At 35.6% G+C, this 23,357-nt stretch overlaps 1 long non-coding RNA gene across 1 annotated transcript; it reads left to right on the top strand.

Moving 5' to 3' along the window:
• Positions 1-817: 817 nt before the first annotated feature.
• LOC142871847 (uncharacterized) lies at positions 818-22,134 on the top strand. The gene is made up of 4 exons (XR_012920013.1): positions 818-1,043; positions 18,747-18,812; positions 20,553-20,770; positions 21,903-22,134. It is a non-coding gene; the product is annotated as an uncharacterized LOC142871847 (long non-coding RNA).
• Positions 22,135-23,357: the final 1,223 nt, after the last annotated feature.

Here is a 23,357-nt window from a genome sequence, read left to right as displayed (position 1 = left end):
AGTGAAATCAAAGTGTTGTGGAGCCTAGGGCGGGGGAAAGCAGTAATTCCTCCCTTCCGAAATCGATCAGGACACAGACATAATATTTTGTTTTCTGAGAACAGGATATTTGCTTTTGGTTGCTGGCATAACAGAATTCTTCTTTTCAGTTGTTTTTTTTTGTGTGTGTGTGTGTTTTTGTTTTTTTTTTTGTGTGTGTGTGTGTAATCTGTGCAATAGTGTTGCTTTGTAAGGTTTGATGCTCTTAATTACATACTAAAGCAAGCACTTGGGATGCACATTTTTCATCAAAGTCTACATCAGCAGTTTATGGAACTTAATGAATAAACAGATCCCCTTCTTCCTTTCCAGCATGTGTTATCTAGAGAGGATTCTAAACAACTCAGCCTGGCAGGAACATATTCCATCCAATTGAGGAGTTTGCAGAAAATATATCTACAGTGACCCAGCAGAGTAGTAAAACACTTGTTTGAAATTATTTTGTGTAACTGTGCTCATTTCATGCCTGAAAAGACAGTGGTAAAAATCTCATTGCACTGGGGGCTGGCTGGAGGGGGGAAAGGAATGAAGACATAACTGTTCTGTCCAGCTCTGAGGCATGTTGAAGCAGTTTGCCTATTGAATTTGATACAATGATGTGTAGATGAATAAAGTTATCTCCGGTTCTGAATAGGATGGTGTCAGTGGGAGGGTAAGAAGGGGGGAACTTGGAATCTGAAAAGAATTCTTTTTTTTTTTTCTTCTTTCTTAAAAAAAAAAAAAAAAGAAAAAAAAGAACTTGAAGGTCAGAGTCCAGCTGCCGGGCAAGAGTAGAACACAACAAAATGCTGGACAGGCCTAAATAAAGACAACTATAGACACCCAGACACACATATTGCAAAAGTTGCTTGCTTCAAGTAACTAATGTATTAACATATATTTCTATAGGCAAAGAGCTATTTTTTCTCTTTAGTCTGTCTTAGACTCTGATGAAAACATAGGAACATCAAGAGCATCTGTAAAAATTACAGCTTTAATGAAACAGATGAAACAGGCCATCAAAGGTAGGAGAAAAGAAGAAATTCTAATGATTATGGCTTAATTCTAATAGATTATAATTATTATGATTGGTATGAACCAGTTTCTGACTGACATTCCATTTTCCCCCATTTAAGCTTTCATTTAAAAAGGGGGGGGTATGGGCAGGGGAAAAAAAAAACTAACAGCCACTAATTATTCTGCAGGATTTGCTGCTTAACTCAATGCAAGGCCTTTAATCAAATAGAGTAAAGAGATAAAACCTTTAAATGTGAATCATCACACAGATACACACTTTTCCTCATCCTGTTCTTTTCATATTGGTTTGAAAAGTTAACATTCTGATTTCTAATCATTCTAGTTCTGTGATATAAAGAGGACGATCTGAAGAATTTGTGGGTGGTCAGATGGATTATAACTAAAAGGTTGGGAAGTTTGTGATAAATCAACTCGATCACCTAATAAGTGTTTGTATTCCATTCTCACTGCTGTTGATTGCTTTTATATTTTTATTCAAACGTGCTGATATTTTCTATGAGGTATAATGCCTGTTAGACACTTATCTTGGTCAGATGATGCTCTTCTGTAATCTGGTAAGTTTTTTAGAAGACGGAGAGAATAAGAAAAAAGGAGATGGAGGTAGGATAAAGGAGGTATAGCCTAAAAGGTCTGAAAATAATAGTGCTGCCTGTCACATTACAGCTGCTTTCTTTCTATGGAGAGAAGTCTGTGAAATATAATCTTGAAAATCGAAAATTTAGAGACACATATACACATATTACATATGCATTTTCACTTCCCTGTAAGGTATTTTAGAAAAACCTTCTCTCCTATGAGATTGACATTACGGTTGGAAACATGCTACGTGAGAGTTTTGTTTCTCTGTACCTTGCACGGTGGTAAATTAATCGTCTATAATGATGCCAAATTATGAAAAGTCAAAATGAATGAAAATCTTATTTCTACATTTTGTCCTCAGAATTTTATGAGTATGGAGTAGAAATCTGAACTTACAATTATGAGTATTAACGTATATTTTTAAAAGAATATTTTCATAGAAATTGAATTTCATTCAACACTTGCAATATAAGCAAAAGTATCTTATAAATTGAGAAGCACTTAACTTCAATGAAAAACCATGAAAATACTCATAATAATGCATATTAACCTAAATTATCTCACTAGCTTACATAATGACCTTGTATATTTTCCACATTTTATCAAAGTCACTGTACTGGAGCCTCTTCTTCCATTCTATAATGAAACATCCCAGGAACAAGCTATAAAGTTAACTAGGTTAAACTACAGGTTGGTACAGCTTTTTAACCATCACAGTTGTTCTGTACTTCTACAAAAAAAAAAAAAAAAAAAAAAAAATTGGATGAGTTTCTGTATCCTTCATGTTGCCATTAGGCTATTGACACCCTATTATGTGGTTGAGAGAGGTAAAGTAACCCAGGAGATTATTCAGAATGTGAGATTGTAAACGTTTCTTAAAGATGTCTTTATAGAAATTATAGCTTCTCTGGTGTGGTCTTCCAGGGTGCCGTGCACAGCTCTGGAGTTGCAGTTGTTAAAGGCAGGATTGGTAGCATGCTGTGTTTAATGCAACTCTTACCAACAACTTGCAGAGATTAGGAGACTGGCAGAATGATGTCAATGGAGGTTTAAGGGCTCTGCTTTCTGAAGTTGTTCGGAGTTAATAATTAATGGATATCTTTCTTTGATGGCTCTTTTATATTTGGATGCAGCTGCCTGAAAATCAACCACAAAGGAAACTTGATTTTGTTTGTCATTAATTTTGACTTTGCTTAAGAAATGTTTTTATACGCATCATAGCCTTACTAATTTGGCTTTGGTTTAATGTGGAGATGAAATCCTTGATTAATAAAACTGTTTTAATTTTCAGGGGTTTGTGACAGTGTTTTGTTTTTTGTTATTTTTTTTTACAGAGTTAGCATGTTCTAAGTAGTTTTCAAATCTTTCAGATGGGCTGAATCCAAGTAATAGTTCAGTGGGGATGCTAATTTTGATGCAATATGTTCACAGAGGAGTTCCTATTCTCATGTAGTATAATAAATTTATTCTAAGTTCCTTTAGCATATGACTACTTATTCTGATATTTTCTTTTATGCTATATTTTTAAAGGCAAGAAGGAGAATTATATAATTTCCTACAATAAGCAAATGCTAAACGTCTTCTCTATACGATAGTACTGTCAAATAATATGCAACAATTTGAACAAATGGATATAGAAGATATTGAGAAAAAATTAAAATTTGAAGTATATCCAGCCTTGAAGACATTCAAATAATCTGTTGCCATAGGATACATGTAATTTCCCAGGATTTTTACTTGCACAAAATCCAGTCTGACTCACAGAACTCAGTATGATCTTAGAAATAAAACAGCAAATTTAGTGTTTATATTATGTGTGTTGGATGTACTTTGGTAGAACCATACTTAAAGTCATTTCAAATGTTTTTTATGCCAAAACAAATCCTGTTGACTCATTTCCAATTTCTAATTATATGAATAATTATTTCTGAATCCCACAGTTCTTCTAAATAGCATCTATTTTAATAACTGCAATTGATACTTCCATCAGTTAATATACTGTCTTGCTTCAACAAATAACTAAACATCTGCTGGTTGCATTTGCTGTCACTGAGTAAATGATTTTATTTAAAAGAAATCATGTAAATTAGAGAGAGGGACAGACTCCACAATTTCCCCTTTTTCATTAGCAGGAGAGTTTCCTTTCCCTTAAGAACTGTTTTTATACCTGAAGAAAACTGTCATTTGCCTGACTAGCTTTCTGTAACAAGGTTAGGGAATAAAATTTGATTCTAGAAAAATAATATAAAAATAAATTCTATTTGTCTCTGGATCTTCTTTAATATTCCAACTGTTGATATTTAATTAGGTAACTGGGATAGTTGAGCTCTTTAATACTTGTTGGTACTGGTGCTTAGTTTTGCAATCATATGTTATGTTATGCTTTTGTTATATAACTATAGCCTTAGAAGTTAACAAAAGCTGTCTGTCTCTAAATCTCTATCTGCTAAGGAATGGGGACTATATGCTTTCAACACTATTTTTCTTCAAATTTTTTTTTCCCATTAAGCATTTACAAGTCTTTTTCTCAGCCCTTTCTAATAGCTATACATGGCATGCTTTCACAAAAAGAAAAAGATGGAAGCCTTCCTCATCATTTCAACTTCCCTGTGCTATCGGTGATCTCCTGTAATTGATAAGAGCATCTCTTGCTTGTTTCTATCTGACAGATGTCAGAGGCAAAAGCTACAGACCTAGTGGGGTCATAATACACTTGTTCATGTCCTTACCTGTTTTCACTGAACAAGTTAGAAAAAGAAACTGCTACTGTCTTCCTGGATGTGTGATTACTACTTGAGTTGGACTTGACAATACCTCGGAATGATGTGTCAAAAAGATAGGGGGATTGCTTTTATTAAAACTTCCAAACCAAATTGCTCAAAGGTAACTAAAACAAAGAGGACAGAGAAAAATAGGTGAAGGATTAGTTAACCACTGCAGTCAATAATATAATTTTTATTTTTTTAAAACTACCTTTTTAAAAAAAGAAAGCATAAAGTATAGATTTTTTATGAAGAATGTTGTTTTTTCCACAATTTAGCAATTAAGTGACTCATATAGTTAATATGGACATGCTTCTTAAAGAATAGTGACACTTGTTGCAAACATTTTCTTTTGACGTCATCTCATGATCACACGTGAAAACATAAATTTTGGTTTTGTGGGGATAATTATAGGATTGATATTACATATATGATCATGACCCTGTTTCACGATTGATTTCACATTTCTAATATTAAAGACTTTTAATACCCTACTTAGAAAAGGAAAAAAAGAACACTGGCATAAAAATAGAATGATTTTTATCATCCCTGATTTAATTCTGTTCAAGTTCTCTTTTAGCTAAAAATGGAAATTGCCCTTCTCACTGTTTTTGTCAAGATACATAATTTCTTTCACTGTCAGTTTCTGAATTGTCATACATTTTCAAAGCCTAGGCCAAAAATTATTTAAAAGAAGTACCTGCCATTCAGGATTATTGGGGAAGAAGTCATAAATTTAACAATGTGTATGTCTTCTAAAAGAGATCATGCAGATATTTAAGAAACAGAAAGATAAAGCACTACTTGGTTTTTATATTTTTTCATCTTGAGAAAGCTTACCATGACATTGAAAACTATTTTTGCTGTTGATTATAACTTTACCCAAAATGTACAAGCATCTTTAAAATATATTACCTCTATGTTCGCCAGATCAAAATTTAAGTCTGTGCTCTCATCATCTTTAATCATGAATACACTTTCCAATGGCAGAACACCCAAACGGAGAATATATACCTCATGAAAAATGAAAGGCTAAACCACATTCACTCCATTAGCTTTAAACTATGACAAGATTAAATATTGTTTTCTTTAAATTGATTTTATGTGTTCCTGCTGTTTTTACTGAGCCCTTCCACTTTGTACTTCGGTTATGTTACACTTTGCTCAAAAGAAGTCCATGCTGGAATATTGGAAAATGGAAAAAAACTGCACCATTGTTCCAGTGTAATAGATATTGTTTTAGAATGTTTGTCCTTGAGTTTAAAATAAAAGATATGCTAATACGTGCCCTATTCAAGACTTCACTCTCCTACACTAAGAAGCTTGTTTTCATTTGATGAAAACTATTAATGCTAAAACAAAAATTGTTTTGAATTCATTTATAAGGGATACGCACCTATCTCTTTAGTTAAAATCAGTGATCCATTAAGGCTTTCTAGCTTTTTTCCAAGCTGTGAGCATACTGAGTATTTAAGTATGAATAAGAGTGAAGGTGGGGGGTAGGTTTAACTAAATAAAAGATTGCTTGATATCTTGGGGTTCTTTGAAGAGTTTTATAGGCTTAGAGTTCACAGTTTGAATGAAGGACTTTTTTTCAACTTTTATATATGGAAGTTTGTTAACCTGCATTTCAATTATTGAATAATTATTTAATTATACTAATTGCCTTAGTGAAAAAATTTACACTGTGAGCAACCTAAGCTTAACTCATAAATTGAAGCTTATAGACTTGATATTGAAATAATTTAAATTGTCTTAGAGTGTCAATGATTTTTATTTTTTAGCACAGTATGTTTACTTTACATGAAAAATCTTAAGATATTCTGGAATATTAGCTTAGTGTTTATCAAAAAAGATACCTAAATGTTAAACTATCAAAATACTTTACACAAAAAGGCCAGATATTTGCCTGTTGTACTGTTTTTTGCTTTGGGGATTTGTAAATATTGGTAATCATAAAAAATAAAAATATTTATACATTAAATAAATTCTTATGAGGAAAACTGATTTTCATATGCCAAGAAATTAGTTAAGGAATGAAAAAGAGTCAATAGCAAAAAATATGCCAGTTTATCTTTGGAAATTTTGCCTTCTAAAAAAGCATTTTAATATAATTAAGGTATAGCAGAAATTCTATAAATTGAAGAAAAAATTTGTCATTCTTTACTGAATGCTTACTATCTATTTTTTTAGAATCTTATTCTTTATTTACCTGAGAATACTTAAATAAATCTTCAAAAGCACTAACAAATAAAATGAATTGAATCTTGCAGACTTCCATGAAATACTTTTAGTAACAAAAATAAATAGAGACAAAGTACACATGGTCCAATATTGACACAAACCAATGAGAAGCAGAAAATTCACTTCCATTCTGCTCAAATTTTTCCCCTCCTAGCAAAACTCTCTGCTACTTTTTAAGGATAAACAGAATTAAAAGATGTCAAACTTTTCCCTGGTTTATTTGTTAACAATGATATTAATTTAGAATTTTTAATACAATTATATCTTTTAAAAATAGATTTAAATCTTTATTAACTACAACTGGTGTTTTGTTCTGTATAAATGATCCAAGGTATAGAAATAAGTTCAACATATAAAAATGAGTAAATTAGTTAAAGTTGTCATTCAAAAGCTTGGCTTATTTTTAACCCAATGGATCCAGGTATTTTTGAATCCCTTTACTAGATTTTGTTATTTATTATGGATTATAGAAACCAAATTAGTAATATTTTGTTATAATATTCTAAAATAGAACACATTTTAAAATCATAAATAACTTGAAATCATAAATTATAAAATCAAAATCAAGCCCATCAATCATTACTTTCTCTGTACTTCCTGATATGCCTTTTGAAATGACTATCATAATATATTAAATATATATTGAAGCAAAACCATTTCTAAATTATTGCAAGTTTCCTTTCTAAAATATTACATTACCTCACAATTCTTGTTGCCCTTGGAAGATATAATATTGTAGTTAAATATTATTACATGGAATCATAATTATGAAGGAGATTTTTTCATAGTTATAATAGAATTTCAAGTTATAATAGAATGAAAAAAGTGCATTATTATTTTTAAATATCTCTAATTTTGATAGTCCATGTAAAAATTATGAAATCTGCATGAGATTTGTTTTATTTACATTGTATTTCAGTCCACAATCAAATAGAAATGTATTCACATCTACCTGAAATTAATCTTTTCTAAATATCAAAATGTTGACAGGAGAAAATAAAGTTCTACTATAATAAAACAAATAAGCAGTGTTATTGTTAGACTCTAATTATCATAATTTATTTTAATACTATTAAAATAGATCTTAAATATCTAATAAGAATTTATTTGATTCAATTAATTTTGATAAAATTATTTAAGTGATTCATAAGAACTTAGATTTACAGAAATATTAAGCACATTATTCTGAATTCTATTTCATTTATGTATGCAAGTTAAGAAAAAGCATTTCTTAAAAATAAATATAAAAAATAATAGTGTGATATTTAGCTTAGTATTTGCTTTAATGAAAAATTACTTGAAAATGGCAACAATAAAGGACAAAAACAAAAGAATTTCTATTTCTTCTTGTATCTAAATTGCTAAAATAAAAGATTCATTGTTTATATTGAAACATTATAATACTTATTTTCATTTTAAATTTAAAAACATAACAGAAAATCATTGTAATATTTTTCATAAAAGAAGCTGCTATGACATTAAACTATGAAAAATATTAACTTTTGCCATGTATTCAAACACAAAATGAGATGAATACTTCATATTTTGAGAAATATAAAGCATAGACATTATATAATGAAATATATACATTTAGTCTTTTTATTTTTGAATTATTTGGATGCAAATTATATTGTCCTTATCTAAAAAGCTCAATCCTTAAAAAATATTTAATTCAGTATTTAGATATGAATATTCTGTATTAAAATTTGAAACTCTATTTTTTCTTAGTTTGGTAGTCTATACTACATTGCTATTTATTTATAAATCTTGTAAAATTTTTACAAACTGTAACCAGCACCTGTTATAAGTGAAAGTATTGTGCAGTATTTAATTTGTAGTAACTAAAACAATTCAAGGGGCTCAAAAATCTTATCCAGTTTTACTGTAATTCTTATTTGTTTTATTTTAACATTTTTTCTATATGTGCATATATCACACTGCAGGTTGTATTTATTAAATGGTTCTTTATACCAAACACTACATCCAAAGAAATTATTAGAGCTATGAATCATGATTCATGAAAATTTTTTTATCAAAAGACAACCTAATAAATGTGAACCATAAACTGCTGCCTCATTTATTTGTTCAGATTTCAGTCAAATGCAAATATGTTTTAAATAACACCAGTCTTTTTAACTTTAATTTTTCTCATGTTAGAAAGTCTTCATTATAAGCTGGTTGGAGTTACTTGGTCAGGAACAGATTGTATAGTAATGAATGAGAAAATTCTAGAATGAAAAATATCATACAGTCTTCCAGAAATACAAAAGGCAATTATATCTAGAGGGAGTTTTCTGAGATAATAAAGGATAAAAGCGCTTTGGGTTATAATACAGTTTTTTTTTATTAAACAAAACCATTTATTAATGCATTTTTAAATGTTCAATGATTTTATGTGTGTGTATATATGTGTGTGTATATATATATGTGTGTGCACGTGTGTGTATGTGTGTATTTGCAGTAGAAACACTTAAAATCTTTAGCTTTTAAAGAGTAAAAATATTTTACATGTCAACAAAAGTAAGTAAGCCTGGATGAAATAACAAATCTTTTCAGACATTTTGCTGAGCTAGAGTTAAATGACCTCATTGTCGTGCACCTTCCTTTGGAGAACATGATGAATAGATAGATTTACAAAGTAAAAATTTGAATTGAAAACACATCATTACTTGAGCTAAAGACTTTTCTGATTAATTTAGTTTACTGATTTGGAGCCTATTAAACAAGGAGAAAAGTTGGCTGTTTTCAAAGTACTGAACTGAGGATTATCATTATTTTGATGAGGCCACCCTACTATGATAGGGCAATGTAATCAGAATGTTGAATTAACTCAAGCTCTAGTTTAAAAAGAATAAACTGTACTCATCAGTAAATGTTCTTAATAGGAATCTTGAAAATATTTCATTATTCCTAATTTAATTAAGAGGCCTTGAACAGTTAACTACAGCCCACATTCATACTCAAGAATATATTATCAGGAAAACCATAAGAAATGGTGCTTGGGGTCTTGATTTCAACCTTGGCGCTTTTTTTTCTCCAAAGGAAAAATAGGCTTATTAACTTTATAAACACTCATTTTGTATACAGTTCTGAAACTTTACAATGTCATGGGCTACATATTACCAATAGAAGTCTGCTTAAACTGACATGTTAATTAAACATTAATTTATAAATATTTATACTGGGTTTATGCTAATATGAAGTTCAATTATACTGGCCATATAGATATAAATAATGGATGTGTGGACCTCTCAATACATGTACCTCAGGAGTAGGATATAACATTCATGAGAATGTTTCCCATAGTTTTCACCTATGTGCACTGTCATTGTACTGGGGATAATAAAACCCCTACCCCAGGTGTTTTCTACATTACAGAAAATGCAATCGAACACCCAGCACAATGCCAGGCACATATTAAGCAGTACCGAGATAGAAGGAGTTATTAGCACTATTACTAGAAGGTCCCTCACCCATAATATCACTATTGTGTCATTATAGTCCAGAGGAAGTTCACTTACAGGCACACATCTTCAAAGTAACTCCTCATATCAACCACATTTTATCAGTGTGATATGCATTACCATCTAGGGTGACACATAGCATTAGGAAGAAATTGGTGCAGGGTGAATGAATTTCAGATGAAATATATGAAAAAGGCATTGGGAGGTGGTTTTTTAGTAGAAAGTACATGTAGTCATAAACCAAAGCCTGGGTCTTAACGCAGTCCATAGCTCTACTTGTACGTGTCGGCAACAAGAAGGAATTGCAGAAATTGGATGAATCCCACAAAATCCTACTTTAAACTTTCCCCTGTTTAGTATCTTGGTTTGCTTAATTTAAACTTGATTAGCTCCTTCCTGCTCTCTCTAATGAAATGGTGAGGCGGCTCTCGTAGACATGCAGGCAAAGGGGATTGAGCCGCACAATCCATTTGGTGCCCTTTCAGATACATTTGCTCTGAGTGGCAGAGCAGGGTGCAGGGATGGAGCCGTGTATGTGATCTGATGAGCTCGGCCCAACTGGGGGCGGCTCCTCTAGGCAGCTAAATTAAAAACCTCCCTGCAATTTTGATCTTAATCACCCCCTCCGAGGCTGTAATTGGTGATGGTCACTTAACTCTTTCTCTCCTTCTAAATTCAAACGTGCAGTGTCCCTTTACATCCATGTGGGTATTAGACCCTTCCAAGAGGCTTCAAACAGCATTGACTACATAGCCTCGCCCAGCCACGTATTAAGACAGAGGGCTTAGGCTATGGCAGATCTCACCAGCCTAATGGGATTTTTTTCCCCTTTTTATTTTGAATAAAAGCGAAGTGACACTTCTAAAGTAAAAGTGCCATAGGTTTTGACTTTTTCAAATGTTTATGGTAAAAACCCATATTTATAAAATAACAGAGGATTATATTATATACATTGGACCTATAATTGCTTGATTTAATGAGGCCCCTCAAAAACTGAAGAGCCCTATTAAAAAATCTAGAAATGAAGATTGAGCTAGAGAGAATCTAATCTTCAAAAAAACAAAAAACAAAAAAAACCTACATGTAGGAAGACCTGATGGTACTTTAAACATGCTCAATAAAACCAAAGCAAGCCTATTTTGACAACTGAGAGTGCTTGTTGAGCTGTTGTTTTCTGTTTCTCATGGAGGTATAAATTATTAGGAGTTACAGGCAAACTAGGATGATTATAGAAGACAACCAAACCCCAGTGCTGTCTGGAAGATGATTACAGGGGTGGCATGTAGGATTAACTCAGTTTAATAAACACTTACTGGGCTGTAGCAGGCACGGAAGGCCCACACGCAAATGAGGTTTATTCTCTGCCCATAGGAGTGTAGGAGTTCACTATCCCACGAGAGAGTGGACGGTCAAAGGGACATATTGTTCAGACGCTGATTGAAGCATGCAATAACTAGAGCACGCACAAGATGCAGAAAGAGCCCAGATAAAGGCCAAGAGTCGCAGAGAAGTCCATATTTCACCCAGTAAGAGACCTTAGAAAGAAAAGACAGCCTCTCTCACACAGCATCACTTTAATTGGCACAACTGAGACTTATAAAGTTGCCTCCATGAGCAAAGTGATGGTCTGAGCAAGGCTGGAGCCTTCCACGAAGGCCAGAGAGTGGAGGAGTGTGGGCGTGTTGGTGGAAACCCAAGTGGCTTTCTCTTTCTTGAACCCTGATACCAAGGTAAAAAAGCATCCGGGTTGGGAGGAAAGGGATGTAAATGCCGCTGGAAGAGAGTCAGTTTCTCTGCCCAGCGAGAAAAATTCTCTGTCTCAAACAAGGCTCAAGTATTATTCAACAAGCACATAGCAAATGCCCAACCTCAGCTGACTCTGCTTATTCTGGGGGAGAAGAATAAGAAAGTAATTTACCAATTCATTTTGAAGACAGTCCTCAGTGACATTCAAGAGACAAGCGAATCCAACCGGAGGGGAAGTCACAAGGCTGCATCCAGCCCATGCAGGGAACTGGCAGGGAGGGTGGTCCAAAGGCTGAGAGCTAACGACCATCATTATCTTTAACAACTACTGACTTTGTACAACAGAAGTGTGACATTGTGCCTGCCCATTGGGTCTGCAGTGTGAATTTAAATCATTGACATTCTTCTCTTCTTTCTTTGGTTTTATAGACTAAGAACTGTGTGAGCCTGAGATATTTACAAATTCATATCAAGACCTGCAGCTTAATCTGCTGAATATTTTGAGCTGGACAAAACCAAAGGGATCGTTTGTTTTTATTTCCTCTGAAGAGGAAACTGAGGCTGAAGTGGAAATACCTTGCCCAAATTAGTGGCTTTTGACAGGCAAAGGTGGGACAGGAACCCACCTGTCCCTGCCGGGGATCCTAGTTCAGTGCTTTTTGCCCAACACACACCAAAAAAATCGTGTTACCATTATAGTTATTACTAATAACCCATTCATTTAGCCTACTCGGAGCCAGACCCTCTCAAGAGATATGAAAGTAAATCTGTTGTAATTCCAGCCTCAAAGACCCTTTGCCTGGTAGTGAGAATAACTGGAAATCGCGGTGGAGTAGCTAGCTGTGGAGGGCGCTGGCTAGGACCTGAATAGGCAAAGATAAGGACTGTGTCAGTTGTCATTTCCCATTCTCTAGTTTCTGCTCCTTCCCCCACCAGATATTGTGGGGAAAGATCTTCAACTGTTCCACATGGAGCAGTAGGATTCCCCTAGTAATGCAGACAATACATGAACATGCATTTGTGGCATCTTCCTGGTGACATGAAGGTAGGCGCAGACACACCTTGCCCTTCAATATGGGAAGAGGCCCAGGCCCCAAAGGCACATGTAGGTAACTACTTCAGCAAAATGGATAAACACTGATGGTGGCTTCCAGTGTACTGTTCAATCACAGGGCAAGCTGTGAAGACACCTGAGAGCAAATGACTCCTGACTTTAGGTACACTCAGTGCACCAGATTCCCACCTTCTTCCCACCACCCTGAGTCCCTTGTTCTACAGAGCTGTAGGAAAGGCAGAACAACAGATGCACAGCCGCACAAAACACTCCATGTGAGCAAGAGCCCTGAGAAAACAACTCTCTGCTCTCCGTCCTACCGTGCAGTGCACACTTGAAATTATTGATGCCAAGTACTTTCCTTCAGGAATTTTAAATATCCTCCCACTGAGCAGCAAATCATCTAATATCCAGAGTCCTGATGTGAGCAGCATGAGTTTCCTGGGGCTTTGCAGGAGACATATGGAAGTGGTGTTACCTCATTCTCAAGCTGCCAGCACAAATACGTAGACCATTTCTTACTTACAGGGTATGCACTTCTTTTCTGAAAGGTTTGCTTTATGACAGGGATCCCACAGAGTATGGGGGAAAGTCAATAAGTTGTATACAAGGCTCCCTAGTGAGGAAGGTGGTGGTGGGCATTTAGGCTGGAGAACTGTCCAAATGGGATACTTCCCTTCCATACTGGTCCTAGGCTATGTGTATCCAATTTCCTTCCATAGACCAAGATCAGGAGTAAAGGGGACCTGGCTCTATGATGGAAGGCTCTCTCACCTAAGGGTGGGACTGCCTGGAAGTGAAAAGTGTGAAGCTCTAGGGCTGTGGTGAGCAGGAGGGTGGTAAGTCTAAGAAAGGATTCTAACTAGAGGGCCAGACAAATGTGTTAGAAGCTGATGCTCAAAGCCGGACAGAGTCGAACATTGGAGAACCAGGAAAACAATATGGCTTCCAGTGGGTGAGCAGGAAGTTTAACCTAAAGGGAACACTAGTGGCTTGGGTTGCTCTTGGAAGCTACACTTCAGGACTCTTTTTGGCCGGATGTGATTAAAGTGCTAAACTTTTCTAGAAGCTTGGAGAAGGAGTTTACAGGAGTCCCCACATGACTAGAGAACCTTTGGATGTAGACCCTAGAAGGGCAAAGATTGCCGCTGCTTTGTTCACTGCTGCATTTTCAGAAAACAGAGCGGCCTGGCAATCAATAAATGTTTGACAAATGTCAATAAACTGGTCTCCCCTCCCCAGTCTAAGAGACATTTAGCCCAAGATCAGAGCATTCCTTCAGATTCTGCATATGAATGAGGTCATGTGGTATTATTAGTCTTTCTGTACCTGGCTTATTTCACTTAATATAAATGTCCTCCAAGGTCACCTATGTTGCAGCAAATGACAGAATTTCATTCTTTTTATGGCTGAATAATATTCCATTGTGTATATATACCACATTTTCTTTATCCATCCATTGATGGACACCTAGATTGATTCCATACATTGTGAACAGTGCTGCAATAAACATGGAGTACAGATCTCTTTGACATGCTGATTTCATTTTCTTTGGATAAATACTCGGTAATAAGATGGCTGAACCACATGGAAGTTCTATTTTTAATTTTGGGGGAGGTCTCCATAGAGTTTTGCATGATGGCTATCCTAATTTACATTTCCACCAACAATGTATAGGGGTTCCCATTTCTACACATCCATGCCAGCATTTGTTATTTTTTGCCTCTTTGATAATAGCCATTCTATTTGAAGTAAGGTGGTATCTCATTGTGGGTTTGATTTGCATTTCCTTTATGATTAGTGATGTTGAGTATTTTTTTATTGTCTGTTGGCCATTTGTATGTCTTCTTTTTAAGAAAGTCTTTTCAATTCACTTGTCCATTTTTAAATCAAATTATTTGCTTTTTTGCTATTAAATACTGTGAGTTTCTTATATATTAATATTCTGAATATTAACCCTTTGTCAAATGCATACTCTGCAAATATTTTCCTCCCATTCTGTGGATTGTCTTTCATTGTGTTGATTGTTTTCTTGGCTGTGCAGAAGCTTTTTAGTTTGATGTGATCTCACCCATCTATTTTTGGTTTTGAGTTCTTATCCAAAAATCTTTGCCCAGATCAATGTCATTAGGCATTTCCCCTGTGTTTTCTTCTATATGTTGTAGTTTTATAGTTTGAAATCTTATGTTTAAGTTTTAATCTATTTTGATTTGATATTTTTAATATGGTGAGAGATAGGGATCTGGTTGTATTCTTCTGCGTGTAAGTATTCAAGTTTCCCAGCATCATGTATTAAAGAGACTGCCCTTTCCCCAGTGTGTATTCTTGGTGTCTTTGTCGAAAATAAGTTGGCTGTAAGTGCATGAATTTATTGCTGTGTTTTCTGCTCTGTTCCATTGGTTTTCATGTCTATTTTTATGCCAATACCATGCTGTTTGGGCTACTATAGCTTTGTATTATATTTTGAAGTCAGGTGGTACTATGATTCCAGCTTTGTTCTTTTTAGTCAAGATTGCTTTGGCTTTGCAGGGTCTTTTGTGGTTCTACATGAATTTTAGAAAAGTTTTTTTCTACTTCTCTGAAGAATGTTATTGGCATTTGATAGTGATTGCAATGAATCTGTAGATTGCTTTGAGTAGTATGGACATTTTAACAATATTAATTCTTCCAATCCATAAACATGGAATATCTTTCCATTTAATTGTGTCCTTTTCAATTTCTTTCACCAATATTTTATAGTTTTCATTGTAGTGATCTTTCATCTCCTTGGTTAAATTTATTCTTAGGTATTTTATTAGTTTTTTAGCTATTGTAAATGAAATTGCTTTCTTGATTTCTTTTTAAGACAGTTCATATTGGTGTATAGAAATACTACTAATTGTTGAGTGTTGATTTTGTATCCTACAACTTTACTGAATTCATTTATTAATTCTAACAGTTTTTTGGTGAAATCTTTTAGGCCTTTCTAAACCTTAAGATTATGTTGTCTGCAGACAGGGATGATTTGATTTCTCCCTTCCTATCTGGATACCTTTTATTTCCTTCTATTTCTCTCTCTCTCTCTCTCTCTCTCTCTCTCTCTCTCTCTCCCCTTCCTCCCCTAATTGCTTCGGTTGGAACTTATAGTACTACATTGAATAAAATTAGTGAAAGTGGGCATCTTCATCTTGTTTCAGTTACTAGACGAAAAACTTAGAACTTTTCCATGTTCAATATAATGTTAGCTGTTGGTTTATCACATATAGCTTTTATTATGTTGAGGTATGTTTCTTCTATACCTAATATGTTGAGAGTCTTTACCATGAAGGGTTGTTGAATTTTATCAAATGTCTCTTCTGCATCTACTGAAATGATCATATGCTTTTTGTCCTTAATTCTGTTAATATGATGCATCACGCTTATTGATTCGCATACATTAAACCCTCCTTGTATCCTGGGATAAATCCCACTTGACCAGGGTGAATGATCTTTTTTAATGTGCTGTTGAATTCAGTTTGATAATATTTTGTTGATGATTTTCATATCTGGGTTCATCAGGTATATTGGCCTGTGGTTTTCTTTTTTGATGTTGTTGTATCCTTGTCTGGTTGTGGAATCAAGCTGATGATGATCTCATAGAATGAGTTTGGATGAATTCTTTCCTCTTCAATTTCTTGGAATAGTTTGCAAAGAATTGGTATTAATCCTTCTTTAAATGTTTAGTAGAATTCAGCAATGAAGACATCAGATCCTGGACTTTTCTTTGATGGGAGAGTTTTTTTTTTACTGATTTAATGCCATTTCTGGGTATTAGTCTGTTCAGATTTTGTATTTCTCCATGATTTGATTTGGGTTGGTTGTCTGTATTCAGGAATTTATCCATTTCTTTTAGATTTTCCAACTTACTTGTATATAGTTGTTCATAAGTCTTTTACGATTCTTTGTATTTCTGTTGTATCAGTTGTAATGTCTCCTTTTCCATCTCTAACTTTATTTCTTTGAATATTCTCTCTTTTTTGCTTAGTCTACCCAAATGTTTGTCCATTTTGCTTATCTTTTAAAAAAACCAACTCTTAATGTTTTGAATTTTATATCATTATATTTAGTCTCCATTTTATTTATTTCTGCTTTGATCTTTATAATTTCTTTCCTTCCACTATTTTTGGGTTTAGTTTGTTCTTGTTTTTATAATTCCTTGAGGTGCAATGTTAGGTTGCTCATTTGAGATCTTTCTAATTTTTTGATTCAGGCATTTATTGCTAGAAAATTCTATCTTAGACTGCTTTTCCTGTATCCAATAGGTTTGGGGTTGTTGTGTTTCCATTTTTATTTTTCTAAAGAAATTTTTAATTGCCTTTTTAATTTTTTCATTGACCTATTTGTTGTTCAGGGATATGTTGTTTAATTTCCATGCATTTGTATAGTTTCCAAAGTTTTTCTTTAAGCATTTCTTATAGTCAGTCCAGCGGTAATGAGTTTCCTCAGCTTTTGCTTGTCTGGAAAAGGCTTTATTTCTCCTTCATTTCTGAAGGATAGTCTCACTGTTTATGGTATTCTTGGCCGGCTGATATTTTCTTTTTTTCAGCACTTTAAATACATCATCCCATTCTCTCCCGGCCTGCAAGGTTTCTGCTGAGAAATCTGCTAATAGTCCAGTGGAAATTCTCTTCTAGGTGACTTGATGCTTTTCTTGTGCTGCTTTTAGAATTCTCAACTGTCTCTGATTTTTGACAATTTGAATGTAATGTGCCTCAAAAAGGACATCTTTGGGCTATATTTATTGGCAATTTTTAAGCTCTATGGATCTGAATGTCCATATCTCTTTCCAGGCTTGAAAATAAGCTTTCTGTGAATTTCTCCACCTCTTCCTCCTCTGAAATTTCCACAATGCAAATATTTGTTCATTAATGGTTGCCCGCAGGTCCTGTAGGCTTTCTTTGCCACTTTTCATTCTTTTTTTTATTTTTTTTTTCCTTTGACTAGGTTATTTTGAAAGAGCTGTCTTCAAGTTCAGAAATTTGCTTTCCTGCTTGATCTAGTATGCTGTTAGAGCACTTGATTTTATGTTTTTATTTTATTCATTGAAGTCTTCAGATCCAAGGTTTCTAGTTTGTTTGCTTTTTATGATATCATTCTTTCTTGAATTTCTTGTTTCAGATCATAAATTGCTTTTCTGATTTCATGGAGTCATCTATCTGTATTCTCTTATATCTCAATAAGTTTCCTTAAGATTATTATGAATTTCTTTTCAGACAACTCATAAATTTGCATTTCTTTGGGATTACTTACTGGAGAGTTATTGTGTTTCCTTGGTGGTGTCATGTTTGCTTGCTTTTTCATATTTCTTTTGTCCCTATATTGATATCTATGCATCTGGTGGAATGATAGTCTCTTTCAACTTAATGAGTAGCTGCCATAGGGGAATAATTTTGTCTGCACATGTGTCTTAGCGGATTGATTGGGAAGGGTGCATTGACTTTTGATCTGGGTGGGTGCAGTAGTTTAGTCTCCCTGCTCTTTCTTTGGCTGCAGTCAATGCCAGTGATGGCTATGAAGGCCTCAGTGACCCAGGCTACACAAGTTTTTGTGGTTACTTCACTGAGTTGGGCACAGCCTCCCAGCTGGGGGCAAAAACACAGGGCTGATATCTCTAGTCAAGTGCTACAGTTGGCAGGAATACAAAAGTACTGCCAACATCCACATGCCAGTCACTATCTTTATTTATACTTGACCCCAGGTGGTCAAGCCATGCCATTTCTCCTAGTGTTTCTGTGAAGTGAGATCAGAATAGGCATCCTGTGAAGTGTCTCAGAATGCCAGGGAAGCTGGATGACTGTCTCTGGTCTTTTCTTTCTCCTATAGACACTGCCAACCTGGGGACATCCTCTACATCGGGCACTGAGCCAGCCTGTGGAAGGAGGCAGCAAGGTTGGACTGAAACTGTTCCTTTTACCATTGTAATTCAGATTTCACTGGGTCCTCAGGTTGTTTCCAGATGTTGGGGTTTTCAAAAGGATGTTCTAATCTGTGGACAGTAGCTAGGTGAATTTTCTAGGGGCGAGGGCGCACACGGGGAGGTTGACACCTGAAATTTTCTACTTTGCCAACTTGCTGCTATCACTCCTCCCAATAGGCTTTTCTACACATGGGAAGCCCAAATCTTCTAGAAAGACCCTCCACTGAGAAATTACTATCTCTAAATTGAAGGACAATGGGCGAAAGTTCACTCAAATTTTTCCTCTACAGCACACCTTGAATCCCTTTCAGTAGTCCCCAACCTTTTTGGCACCAAAGGACCAGTTTCCATGGTTGGTGCAGGGGTGGGGAGAGGTGCAGCTCAGGCAGTGATGCAGGCAAAGGGGAGCTGCTGTAAATACAGATGCAGCTTCACTGGCTCATCTGCCACTCAGGGTCACCTCCTGCTGTGCGGCCAGGTTCCCAAGTTTCATGGAAGACAATTTTTCTATGGGGGCGTGGGGTTAGGGAGTTGGGCAGGGCAGGCTTAGGCCTTGATGCACGGCCTGGTTCCTAACAGGCCACGGATGTATCTGAGGGTGGAACACTGGGCTTATCTGAGTGGAATCATATGGAAACCAGGGGCATTTGGATACTGGCTGCTGGGAGACCCAGCGCCCAACTCTCAGTACTCCACCCTCTCCAACCCTTCCCTTGCGGCCCCAGAACTCTGGCTGCTTGACCACCAGGAAACAGGTTGAAAGACATTTTCCCCCAAGATACCACCTTCTCCCAAAAGTAAAGACAGAACAATCCTAACACTGTAGATTCCTCAACTAAGTGGCTCAGTCATATCACATTGAAGTTAAGCTCCCAATAGGCAGACTCCAATCAGCTTTCAGAATCCCCTCTTTTATATACAAGAGGACAAAGGAAAATTCCAATACTGGAAAATCTCTAACATGAAAGAGAGATGACAACATATAAACAGAAAAAGCAATTTGGAAGGACAGAGAATATCAAACTATCATTCATATTCCCACAAAAATAAGACAAAGTAACACAGTAATGAGCAAAAAGAGAATATTATTACTAAAAAAGCTTTTGGAAAACAAACTAAAACCAAAACAAAAATCTTTTAGAAATTAAAAGCATAATAGCAGGAAGAAAAATATTCAATAAAAGGGTTATAAGTTAAAGAAATATTCTAAATGAGTAGAGCAGAGACAAAGAAATAGAAAATGAAAAAGATATGTGAATGTAACAAGACAAATACATGACCTTCAGTTTCTGAAAAACAGGAGCTTAGTAAGGAACAAATAGAAATTAGAAGGAAAGAAAACACTGATGGAATAATCCAAGAGATTTTCATAGAACGAAAGGTTAGGGGTTCCAGATAGAAGGGGCCTTTTGACTGCCAAGCATGAGATGAAAAAGACCCACATTCTGGTACATCAACGTGAAATTTCAGAATGCTGGTGACAAAGGTAACATCCTACCATCTGGGAATGGTAGATTATGAAAAATCATAACACAGCGGCTTTGGTCTAAAATCTAGAAACTTCAATAATGTTTTTAACATTGGAGAGAATAAAACATTTTCATCTTAAAATTCTGTCTGACGAAACTTAACAAACAAATGTAAGAATGAATATAAATATTGTCAGACATGCTAGGTCTCAAAAACAATTTCCCTCCTATACTTTTGTTCAGGAAGCTGCTAGAGGATGTGGACCACAAAATGAGGAAGCAAGCCAAGAAAGAAAATGTAGAAGAGGAAAAAAAACAAGATCCAACACAGTAGAAGAGCAAAGAGAATCCTCACAGCACAATGCAAGGAGCTACCAGGATGACAGCTGAGCCTCAGGCGGAGGTGGCCACCAGGCCAGATGAAAGCAAATCCAGGGGCAAAAACAAAATGGATGAAAGAGGTAGTATGTCTGAACATCTTGAAAAGAATGTGTACATGGTCTCAGTGATGTAAACATAGAATATTGATCTTACCGAAATTTTAACATAACTATATTGTGTGAAATTATAGGAAAGATGTGTGTTAGCTCAAAACTGAAAAATCAAGAAGTAGATATACCAAGCATGCCAGTTACAGATATGGAAAGATTACCAAAATAGAAGAGTGGAGAAAGTGGGTGCTTTAGGGGAAGGGATGTGGAGGCAGGAGAGCAGGGATACCAATTTTGTAGAACAAGTTTGCTTCTTTCGAATAAAGTGCATACTAGCTTTGATTTTTTTCAAGCATGAATAGCACTGTTACTTCCAAATAAATTGCTGCAGATGTGATACTAACGAAACATCAGCAATAGTTAAACATAAGCAAACAAAAAAAAATCTTTGTGTTGGCAAAGCAGGCAGTAAGAGCAGAAAGCAAGCAACCAAAATTTGATTTAAATGACCTCAGAATAAATTAAAGTAGGACCTAAGGAAGGGCTTCCTGACCATCATAGTGTACATGGCAATGCAAAAGCAATGGAAACCTTTGGGAAAGAGGAAGGAAAATCACCCATCTCAGAAGGTTTGGCTATCATGAATTACCCTGCATGCTTTTGTTTTCATAATGGAATGAGTTAATGACTCAATCTATTCCTAGATAGTTCTTAACCTATTAGCAGGTTTCCTAACTAAAGTAAATCCTTGAATTCCAAGGAAGTTCAGGGACCTTAAACAAAACAATGTTCCCAATATATATATTTTTTTAACTTGGAGAAAAGTTAAAGTGTTTTGAATTGAGTGGAGAAAAGAGCTCTTCTCTTCACAGAAAGTAGTGCTTCTGCCACGGGCCAGCCTTTAAGAGTCTTCCCAGATAATCCAGGGCTTACTTATCCTAGTTTACTACCCCAGCAGCAACTGAGCACCTCCCCAGCAGGTAATCAGTGTTAAATTTGGCCTAAACTGGCCACCATACTTGGGTAAAAATGGCCCAAAGTTGCCTCAGCAGACAGTGAACTGTACCCTTGCTTGGTATGTAAACAAGTTGTAATCTAACTTAAGAGTATGTAATCACCTTGCAAAATGACCCCCTCCCTAAGTTATTTCTTCTTTCCTCAGACTTTATTGACCAATCAAGCCTAAGGACGAGGCTTAACTAGCCTCCACAGGACTCACCACCCATCACCAACAGCTAAGTCTGGAGTCAGATCCCCTGAAGACCCTGTGCCTTCAACCCCCAGGCAACCTGACCTGCATTCCACAGCCCACTATGAATGCCCTTGCCCTTAGTCCATCAGGGAGACAGATTTAAGACTATTTCTCCCATTCTCCTGACAGACGTCTTTTGCATTAAAATTCTTTTCTTTCTTGCAATCTTTGTTGTCTCATTAATTGGCTCTTTGTGCAGCAAGTGATGGGACTTAGGCTGGACCCTTTGTGGGTTCGGTAACAAGTATACCCATGTAACCAAGGAACTAAGTGTCGGCCAATCATAGCAACCAAACCCTCAGCCAATCCCAGGCTGAAAGCTGCCAAATTATGCCCACATAAGGCAAACACAAAAGTGCACCAATCAGGTAATCTCTGCAAGATGTTTCTTGTTTTTCTGGTAATAAATATAGCTCACCAGGGTGGAGGTGTGAGCATTCTGAACCTGCTGTTTGGAATGCTGGCCAGCTCTGAAACATTTTTTTCTTGCTCAAATACTTTGTTAAACTTATCTTAGGCTTTTCTTTAACACTTGCAACCCAGCCATACTGCAGGGCACAGCCCTCAATGCTCCACACCTGGGGAAGGAATCCACATTTCACACCCAGCACTTCACACCACTAACATTTTCTTTTTCTTTTTATTCAAATGTTACAATATTCTTGGTCTCATGCTCTGTCACCTGCCCCAATCATGTGGGTAATTAGGACCTTAATAGGACGTCAGTGAAAGTCAGTTACCATAAAATTTAAAAAAAAACTGCTGGTTTGGGGTAATTCCCACTGTACCTCCTTCCTCTCCCACTCCAGAAGAGCAATGTCAAGAAAAGAAGGAAATGAGGGAGACATTATAATAGGATGACCAATGTATTACTAACCAGTTATTAGTGACTCAGTCAACATATGTCCCCACTCACACAGTTTAGAACCTTTTCTGTAATGTCACACAAATCAGGTCAAATACTGGACAGCATTTCTTCAGCCCTTTTGATATTTGAGAATGACTTGCCAACCCTACCCCCAGCTGCCCTTGGTAGAGAGGAAGGATATTCTAGAACCAGGTTGAACCATGTGGGCCATTATTCAGTGTACATTCAGAATTATATTTTTATTTCATCCAATATTTCCAATTTTCTCTTTTTTCCCCGATCAATAGCTCTCTCTAAGCTTAGAGTAAACAACAACACCTACTTGCTTTCTGAGAGTTCTGCGGCTTGCCAACCTTTCCCTCCTGCTTCGATACATTGACTTTTTTTATTTTTTTTTTTTTATGTAAGCCCAGATTCACGTTTTTCTTATAGAATATGGGCTTGGAAAATTCAGACCATCATCCCGGCTGCTGTGGTCAGCTTTTGTCCTGACTTTC

The sequence above is a fragment of the Microcebus murinus genome, chromosome 7 (assembly GCF_040939455.1).
Source record: "Microcebus murinus isolate Inina chromosome 7, M.murinus_Inina_mat1.0, whole genome shotgun sequence".
NCBI lineage: Eukaryota > Metazoa > Chordata > Mammalia > Primates > Cheirogaleidae > Microcebus > Microcebus murinus.
The sequence above is the reverse complement of the archived record's forward strand: the minus strand, read 5'-3'. Positions and strand labels throughout refer to the sequence as shown.